Source organism: Gorilla gorilla, chromosome 4 (assembly GCF_029281585.2).
Source record: "Gorilla gorilla gorilla isolate KB3781 chromosome 4, NHGRI_mGorGor1-v2.1_pri, whole genome shotgun sequence".
In the NCBI taxonomy this organism is placed as follows: Eukaryota; Metazoa; Chordata; class Mammalia; order Primates; family Hominidae; genus Gorilla; species Gorilla gorilla.
Genome location: NC_073228.2, coordinates 162,236,287 through 162,245,081, shown reverse-complemented (window position 1 = coordinate 162,245,081; position 8,795 = coordinate 162,236,287). Strand labels below are relative to the sequence as shown.

Genomic DNA, 8,795 nt, shown 5'->3' with positions numbered 1-8,795 from the left:
AGGGAGATAGACAAATAATAAACAAGTAAATATATAATTTCAGGTAATAGAAAGTTCTATAGAGAAAAAATAAAGTAGGATAAAAATGAATTATGAGAGAAGTGTGATATTTACATAGAGTGTGGTCAGGAAAGTCCCCTCTGAAAAGGTGATATGTGATATTAGGCCATGTGAAAATGTGTGTGGGAGGTAGTCACATGTCCAGATCATGCAGGACCCTGAAGATAACAGAAAGGGCTCTTCATTCTGTTATTTTCAGTAAGATGGAAGAGAATTTGGGGGTTAAAGGTAAGGACTGGCATGGCCTAAAGTGTGTTTTAATAGGATCACTGTGACTTCTGTGCTAAAAGCAGACTGCAAGGGACAGAAGCTGAAGCAGGAGGTGAGTTAGAAGGTTCCTGCAATATCCAGGTGAGAGCTGATGATGGCTTTGCCTGGGCTGGCAGTGGAAGTGACGAGAGGTGGCTGAATGAATATTTTGAGGATAGAATTAACAGAAATTGCTTATTGGTTAGAAGTGAGGTGTGAGAGGAAGAGAGGAGTCAAGGAAAATACCAAGGTTTCTGCCTGAGCAATTGGGAAAATTGGTAGTTAAAATAAGGAAGACTGAATGAGGATCTGGACTGCATGGAGGTAGAGATGAAGGGAGGGGTGGTGAATGTCAGGAGCTCAGTTTTGGCACATTGAGTTTGACATGCCTGTTAGACTTCCAAGTGGAAATGTTAAGTATGTAATTGAATAAACAGGTCTTGAGTTCCAGGGAGAGGTATCAAATTGGGGATACAAATTTGGGTGTATTTAAAACCTTTATACAACCTAGGGAGTGTATATAAAGAAAAAAAAAGGTGTATATAAAGAAAAAAAGGACTGAACTAAGAGTGGCCCCAAAATTTAGAAGTCAGAGAATCAGAAAGACTCTGCAAAAGAGATTGAGAAGGAGTGGTCTGAAAGAGAAAAAGAAAACCTGGCACATATGATGCCCTGTTATTCAAGAGAAGAAATTGTCTCAAGGAAGAGAAATTTATCAACCACGTCAAAAGCTATTGCTTGTGCAAATAAGGACTGAGAAATAAATTAAAAGCTAATTAAAGTTAAAAAAAGAGGTAGAAGTATATAGCTAAAAAGTGAATAGAGAAGATTAAATAGAATGTCTAAAAACAAAAAAAAACCCAAAAAACTGGTTTACTACAAAATAAAGTGGGAAAAAAGAGAAAAAGGCAAAAGAAGATATAGGACTTTCTTAAATAAAATATAGGACATATTTAAAACCCAAGCATATTAATAATTGTATTAAATATGAACTGCTAAGTACTCCAATTAAAAGGCAGAGACAGTCGGGCATGGTGGCTCACACCTGTAATACCAGCACTTTGGGAGGCCAAGGCAGGCAGATCACGAGGTCAGGAGATCGAGACCATCCTAGCTAACATGGTGAAACCCCGTATCCACTAAAAATACAAAAAATTAGCCGGGTGCGGTGGCGGGCGCCTGTAGTCCCAGCTACTCAGGAGACTGAGGCAGGAGAATGGCGTGAACCTGGGAGGCGGAGTTTGCAGTGAGCCGAGATCGTGCCACTGCACTCCAGCCTGGGCGATACAGCAAGACTCAGTCTCAAAAAAAAAAAAAAAAAAAGGCAGAGATTGCTAGACTAATTAAAAGTAGCAAAATTCATACATATGGTGTCTACAAGAAAAAAACATTTTAAATATAATGACATAGGTTACAAGTAAAAGGATGAAAAAGTATACTATAAAAATACTATTATATAAGAAACTGGAGTGAGTATATTCACATCAGATAAAGTAGACTTCAGAACAAAGAGCATTGCCAGAGGGGAAAAAAAAGGATATTTCATAATGATAAGGTTAACTTGTTAAGATAACGTTATAACCACAACGCAAAACCATGTGTTCCCACTGGAATGGTTAAAATTTAAAAGACTGACAGCATCAAATACTTTTAAGAATGTAAAACAACTAGTATTCTCATACATTGCCAATAGGAGTGTAAAATGGTATAGCCAGTTTAGAAATCAGTCTACTAGTTTTTCATAGTTAAATTTACATCTACTTATGACCCAGCAATTTATTCATATGTATAGAGCCAAGAGAAATGAAAACATATGCTTTTAAAAGATGTGGATAAGAATGTTTATAGCAGCTTTGCTCAAAATAGCCCCGACTTGAGACAACCCAAATTTCCAGACAGGAGAATGGAAAAAAATATGATATAATTATAAAATGGAGTACTACTCAGCAATTCAAAGGAATGAATCACTGTTACGCATAGCAATGTGAATGACTCTCCAAGCTATTTTTTTTTTTAGCAAAAGAATTCAGATACCAAAAAAAATGTGGTTTTTGCAATTACTTTTAATTTAAACTTTTAAACCATAATTATGAAGTCCTGGGACAAGCAAAGCTAATCTACAATGATAACTCAGAAGAGTATGTACTTCTGGAGTGGTAGGTTGATGGCAGGGATGAAGCACAAGGCTGCTTTCTGGGATGATGGAAGTGTTCTTTAGCTCTATAAGGGCATGGTTACTTCGCTACAGTTCATCTCACTGTATGATTATTATAACTCAACAAAATTGTTTATATAAAAGGAAAAAGTTTAGAAATAAAATATTTTAAAAGTAAAAAGATAGAGATCTATGATACTTGCCACTTATGCACAAAAAAGCCAAAAAATCTCTATGTTTCTGTTGATACTATGCATATGTGTAGAATTAAGAGCAGCATTTTTACATTAAAAGAATCTGACTCAGTAGCTGTTCCTGTCTGACTCAGCACTAATCGTAACCAACAATAGCATTTTCTCGCTTACATTTCACAACACTCTTTATGTAGTGGTTTGTTTTACTTACTCCATTTCACACATGAAACAACTGAATACTAGAGAGTAAAATGACTTGACCAGGGTGATATTATTGTTGAGCAGTAGAGTTAGAACTTGACTGCATGTTTTATTACTCCAGAGTTGGTGCCTTTAAGCACCACATTGTACTTCTTTTCTAGAGGGGACACAGGCACTCTCTAAAGGGGTCTCCTGAGTCTCTGCAAGATCTCAGACAATCTCACCATGTATCCTCTCTGTCTCCAATCATGCTGCCTTCTGGGGCTTCCAGATTCTATCTTACCCCCTTGTACCTGGTTCTAAGCTTCCTACCTAGCTCCTTTAGACCAATGCTTCATTTAGAGTCACTGCTTGGCTTTTGTCTTTGGTTTTATGCCTATGTACTATCTTTTGTCTTTGGTTTTATGCCTATGTACTGTACTACTCACTAAGACAAAACTTGAACGTGTTGGATCTTAGGAAAACCAGTCCTTATTAATCAGAGTTTTCAAAGTCTGACTTGCAGATTCTGATAATTCAACTACTTTGTGTTTTCCAAAATTCAAAATTTCTAAAGGCTAAGGCTAGATCTGGCAAGAAAGCAAAAGAAATAAGTAATAGGTTAGAATGTAAAACAAACAACCTTTCAGCAAGCTATGCCTTTTAACCCTGGGAAATACTCTGGTGCCTTAGAGAACACAGGTCAATGTATCGCTCTTCCACTTTATTAAATTATTAGTATTAAAAAATAACTCTGAGCAAGCAACAAAACACAGCACAGTGCTTTCTACAAATAAAATTTAATTTGCTATCTCAAGAGCTGCTGGCTTTTATCGCCATAGATTGGAGCATGGTATTTTCAGGGATAAAGTTTTTTTTCTTCTTTTTATCTAGTTTGGAGGAAACATGGCCAACATTAGTTCCAAATATTTTATTTCAAACATAAAGCACAGAACCAATACTAATAAACAACAGGCTCTTATGCCAACATTGGTGCATGTTTTGTTATTGCATTATATTCCATGAAAGTTATTGTGCATAATTAAATAGAAAAAAACCGTTGAACTTGGAATTATAAAACCGTCACCACAAACCAATGATTCCACTTGATGTGTATTAAGTCATTAAATTTATTATAAAAAAAAAGAAGGAGAGAAAAAAATCTTTACCTTGTAAATCATTAAAAATGCATGAGAGTTGAAAGCAAAGCAAACAGCCCATACGTTTGCTTAGGGAACTACTGCTGAAGAAGGCACTGCAATTCAGAACAGAAAATGAGGTTTTGTTGAAATCAGAATGCCCTGTTATCCAAATGACTACCACGTGGGCTGTTGGGTAGAAAAGACTTATAAATTCCAAGAACATAAATGTTGGTCCTGGCATCCTGTAATAAAAAACATGCTTGGAGGGTGGCTGTGGTCTAAAGGAGCCTCATGATTGAACAATTCAAAGGATGGGCTGCCATGGGATCTGTGAATGGCAAGAAGATCCAGAAAAACACATGCTGAGTTAGGACCTGTCTTCTGGACAAGGGTCAAGATGCACCACCTTCACACCAATAGCAGAAACAATGGCTTTACAGCCAGTTATTTAGGTATCAGTCTATTCATTCTGGAGGATCACCAAATTCATGTCACAATTCAGTCTATGTCAGCAGTGCATATCTGCTCTGAAAAGCTTTCGTTTAATATGCTATAACCATGAGACATTAATGAAATGGGCAGAAGTAGAGAGAAAGGGACCAGGTGGCACATGTGTCAATCAGCATTCTTTCCATTGCTAGGAAGATGTTAATTCAAACTGGCTCAGGTAGAAGCATATCTTTACTGAAAGGAAAGTCTAAGACAGTCCAAGACTGGTGTATTAGTCCCTCTTCATACTGCTATGAAGAAATACTTGAGACTGGGTAATTTATAAAGAAAAAGAGGTTTAATGGAATCACAGTTCCACACGGCTGGGGGTGCCTCACAATCATGGTGGAAAGCAAAGGAGGAACAAAGGCATGTCTTACATGGCAGCAGGCAAGAAAGCATGTGCAAGGGAACTGCCCTTTATAAAACAATCAGATCTCATGAGACTTATTCACTGTCACAAGAACAGCATGGGGAAACCCACCCCCATGATTCAATTACCTCCCACCAGGTCCCTCCCACAACATGTGGGGATAATGGGAGCTACAATTCAAGATGAGATTTGAGTGGGGACACAGCCAAACCATATCATTCCACCCTTGGCCCCTCCCAAATTTCATGTCCTCATATGTTAAAACCAATCACATCTTCCTAACAATCCTGTAAAGTCTTAACTCATTTCAGCATTAACTCAAAAGTCCAGAGTCCAAAGTCTTCTCTGAGACAAGGCAAGTCCCTTGTGCCTATGAGCCTGTAAAATCAAAAGCAAGTTATTTCCTAGATACAACGAGGATACAGGCATTGGGTAAATACATCCATTCCAAATGAGAGAGACTGGTCAAAACAAAGGTGCTATAGGCCCCATGCAATTCCAAAATCCAGCAGAGCAGTCAAATCTTAAAGCTCTGAAATGATCTCCTTTGACTCCATGTCTCACATCCAGGTCACTCTGATGCAAGAAGTGAGTTCCCATGGTCTAGGGCATCTCTGGCCCTGTGGGTTTGCAGCGTATGGCCTTCCTCCTGGCTTCTTTCATGGGTTGGCATTGAGTCTCTTTGGCTTTTCCAGGTGCAAGCTGTTGGCGGATCTACCATTCTGAGGTCTGTAGGATGGTGGCCCTCTTCTCACAGCTCCACTAGGCAGTGCCCCAGTGGGGACCCTTTGTGGGAGCTCCAACCTCACATTTCCCTTCATACTGCTCTAGTAGAGGTTTTCCATGAGAGTTCTGCCCCTGCCTCACACCTCTCTCTGGACACCTAAGCATTTCCATACATCCTCTGAAATCTAGGCAGAGGTTCCCAAACCTCAATTATTGACTTCTGTGCACCCACAGGCCCAACACTACATGTAAGCTGCCAAGGCTTGGGGCTTGCACTCTCTGAAGCAATGGCCTGAGTTTCACATTTCCCCCTTTTAGCCATGGCTGGAGCTGAAGCAGCTGGGACACAGGTTACCATATCCTGAGGCTACAAAGAGGAACGGAGCCCAGGGCTAGGTTCACAAAACCATTTTCTCCCCCTAGTCCTCTGGGCCTGTAATGGGAGGGGCGCCATGAAGACCTCTAACATGCCCTGGAGACATTTTCCCCATTGTCATTGTCTTGGCAATTAACATTTAGTTCCTTGTAACTTATGTGAATTTCCTCAGCTGGCTTGAATTTCTACTTGGAAAATGTTGTGGGTTTTTTTTTCTATCACACTGTCAGGCTGCAAATTTTCCAAACTTTTACATTCTTCCGTTTTAAACATAAGTTCCAATTCCAAACCATATATTTGTTAATGAATAAAACTGAATGCTTTCAAGAGCACCCAAGTTACATCTGGAACACTTTGCTGCTTAGAAATTTCTTCTGCCAGATACCCTAAATCATCTCTCTCAAGTTCAAAGTTCCACAGATCTCTAGGGCAGGGGGAAAATGCTGCCAGTCTTCTTGCTAAAGCATAGCAAGAACTACCTTTGCTCCAGTTCCCAGTAAGTTCCTCCTCTCCATCTGAGACCACCTCAGCCTGGACTTTATTGTCCATATCACTATTAGCATTTTTGTCAAAGCCATTCAACAAGTCTCTAGTAAGTTCCAAACTTTCCCACATTTTTCTATCTTCTTCTGGGCACTGCAAATTGTTCCAACCTCTGCCTGTTACCCAGTTCTAAAGTTGCTTCCACATTTTCAGGTATCTTAATAGTAGTACCCCACTCTACAGGTACCAATTTACTGTGTTAGTCTATCTTCATACTGCTATGAAGAAATACTTGAGACTGGATAATTTATAAAGAAAAAGAGGTTTAATGGATTCATAGTTCCACATGACTGGGGAGGCCTTATAATCATGGTAGAAGGCGAAGGAGGAGGAAAGGCACGTCTTACATGGTAGCAGGCAGGAGAGCATGTGCAGGGGAACTGCCCTTTCCAAAACCATCAGATCTCATGAGACTTATTCACTATCATGAGAACAGCATGGGAAACCCCCCACCACATGATTCAGTTACCTACCACCAGGTCCCTCCCATGACACATGGGGATTATGAGAGCTACAATTCAAGTGAGATTTGGGTGGGGACACAGCCAAACCATGTCAACTGGAGACCAAGTTCAGTTAGGCCACTTAGAAAACTCTATTGGAAGATGGGGCAGGGAGTCTCCCCTCCTTTTCTGCTTCACACAGAGTCACATGTAGGCCTTTTAGAAGAACGGGCTATATGTGAATAGAGTACATTTCTATTAGTCATCTATTTTTCTAGGCTCACTGGACATATGGTTTTTTAATCCATGCCAGTTCTTTCTGATCGACTGATGGCTTTGCTGCTCCTTTCTAATTTAGGTTATTTGTAGCATTGGTTTGTCATGGCCCAACACTGGCCCCAACTTTACAACTTTACCTCCCATCTAATTGACTTTGCCTTTCCCCTTTGGTTTTTGTTTGTTTGTTTTTTGGAACAAGTTGTCCTGGTTTGGATCAAGGATTTATTCCTGGCCTAATCAGTAATGGCCAGAAGAATTGGTCAACTTCCCAATCACCAGGGATCAGGATGAAAACAGATTCTCTGAGAAAGGGATGAGGACATGGCAAGCAAATTGACTGGAATATCCACAATCATGTCAGGCTCTATGAACAGCCCTAAAATTATCAGAAATTGAACTTGCAGAAAATATATCCTATCCCAGGGTTGAATACATATATTACTTAAATAATTACTATAGTTCTTCAATTCTAAAATGAATATATTTTTCACATTTTAACATTTTTCAAAGTGAGACATAAGACTGCAATCAACCTGTACATTTAACACAGTGTTTTCCCCCTCCACATAATAGCTGCTATTAAATTGATGATGCACCTTAAGTTAAAGTTTCTCTAAAAATTAAGGAAACATGGAAAGCATAATTCCACTGGCTCACGGTTTTGTCAAAAGTGAGAAATTAAATCTTTTTATATAAAATTACTGTTAAGCACTATCTTCCTAATTGTTCTGTTTTTGTCTCACTTTCATGGGGAAGATGACAATTTCATCATTTCCTCAGGTAATTCCCCAATCTCATTGTGTTACTCTGTCCTCTGGTATCATGCCTAAATCATGTCTCCCTGGATTAACTCATTATTCCAATTAAAGTCCTTGATATATGTCAAAGACATACCCTTATTTGTGACAAAGCCATAAAAAATGTATTGCTTTAATTCCCTCTATAAATCAGTTTTTCTACTCCATTCCCTTAATTATGTGCCAGTTTTCTCTGGAATTACTCCAATGTCTAGGATTTTTTTTCCTTAACCCAGAATGTTTCCAAAATATAAGTGTGGGATACCAATATGGTCTGACAAACCTGCTCTTCCTCTTTAGTGATACCCTTTACACCCAGTTCCAGTGACTCCTTTCTCTTTGTCAAATGATTCAAAAAAGAATGAAACTATCTCTAGATTCATCCCACATGCTTATTTGTAGGGGCATTTGTTCATCATAAAGACTATCCAATTTGATTTATTTTTCTATAGATAGCTAATTTTTCACTTTTTATCCTCCTATGGAATCTCTTATTATTATTTTTAACTCCGGAGTTATTTATTTAGTCCGGTAGTTAGCACCAGGTGCTGTGGACTGGCATCATCAAGGAGTGGAATGGTATAACAGGAAGACTATCCTACCCCAATAGAGGTTTTTGGTTTTTTGTTTTGAGGCAGGGTCTTGGTCTGTCATCCAGGCTGGAGTGCAGTAGTGCAATCTCAGCTCAGTGTAACCTCTACCTCCTAGGCACAAGCAATTCTCCTGACTCAGCCTCCTGAGTAGCTGGGATTATAGGTGCACACCATCAAGCCTGGCTAATTTTTTTTT

At 39.1% G+C, this 8,795-nt stretch overlaps 1 long non-coding RNA gene across 9 annotated transcripts in view; it reads left to right on the top strand.

Annotated features, from left to right (window-relative positions):
- The first annotated feature begins 202 nt into the window (after positions 1 to 202).
- The window catches only part of LOC109026818 (uncharacterized), an 84,105-nt gene continuing 75,512 nt past the window's right edge, over positions 203 to 8,795 (top strand). For 6 of the 9 annotated variants that reach the window (XR_010133975.1, XR_010133973.1, XR_008679924.2 and 3 more), the window contains exon 1: positions 203 to 288. This is a non-coding gene — a long non-coding RNA (uncharacterized lncRNA). The other 3 variants (XR_008679928.2, XR_008679927.2, XR_010133972.1) reach the window with 3 other exon arrangements.